Source organism: Nematolebias whitei, chromosome 1 (genome assembly GCF_014905685.2).
Source record: "Nematolebias whitei isolate Nwh7 chromosome 1, NemWhi1, whole genome shotgun sequence".
Lineage (NCBI taxonomy): Eukaryota > Metazoa > Chordata > Actinopteri > Cyprinodontiformes > Rivulidae > Nematolebias > Nematolebias whitei.
Window position 1 is genome coordinate 84,151,446 of NC_056498.1, and position 1,303 is coordinate 84,152,748.

A 1,303-nucleotide genomic window follows, 5' to 3' on the forward strand; every position below is an offset into this window, starting at 1 on the left:
TTCACACACACACACTCTCTCTCAAACACACACACACACACACACACAGACACACACATCTATAATAATACATTAATAAAAGGTGTGTATATATATATATATATATATATATATATATACACAGCACTTATTAATGTATTATTATATATGTGTGTGTCTGTGTGTGTGTGTGTGTGTGTGTATGAGAGAGAGAGTGTGTGTGTGAAGTATTTAAAACTACTGCTGTCAATTATTCATCTGTTTGTTTATTTAATAAGCTGAATTGATTAGTTTACTGCAAGTTGTTTGTTTGCTTGCTTGTTTATTGTTTTGACACATTTCTGTCGTATTGTCAACATTTTTATCATTGAGACCTAAATCCTTGCATACAATCACGTTTTTAGTTTGTACTTTGGATTTATTGTTGTTTAATTCTGTTTCATGTTTTTTGTTCCTGTTTTTTTGTTAACCTCATTTCTTCATGAAAACAAGAGGCAGTGACTTTTTATGCAGAATTAGTTGTTCACACTTCAACATGGGACGGTGTGCCTTTGTCAACAAGAAATAAAAGGCTGTTTCTTTTTTATTTTTCCAATAGTAGCTCTGTATGCTTGAGATTTTAAAATGTTGGTATAAAATGTTATATGACAGTTTGAGCTTTCATTGTAGACCTTTATGGCTCGGACATGAGGGGATAGAGAATGACACTGTGCTGTGAATGGATTTCGTATATAATTTAATGTAAAATCAAATAAAGTAAATTATGAAAATACATACTGCATATATAATGTATATATGTGTGTGTATACATTTGGGACAGCTGTGGCTGAGTGGTTAGAGCAGTCGTCCTCCAATGCAAGAGTTGGGGGTTTGATTCCAGTATGTTGAAGTGCCCCTGTGCAAGACACTGAACCTCTTGTTGCCTCTGATGTGTCCCATCAGTGTATGAATGTGATAAAGCTCTGATTACTCTCTGTAGAGATCTAGTAGAGTGCTGTATGAATGCGTAAGAGGCACAGATTGTAGTGTAAAGCACTTTATGATAGAAAGGTGTTATGTTTGGGAGTGGTGGCGCAGAGGCTAGAGATGGTGGGCTTGTGATCCGAAGATCGTTTTTAAAAATAATAATAATAATGTGGGTGGGGTAGGTGAAACACCCACACCTGCCCCCACCCTCATTTCGCCCCACTCTGGGCCCATGAGCAAGGCCCTTGACCCCCATCTGCTCCCCAAACAGGTTTTTCTTGAAAATGAGTTCTCTGGCTCAATGAGACTACCTGGATAAATAAAGGCTAAATGAAAAAAAAAGTACAGTCATTTCATA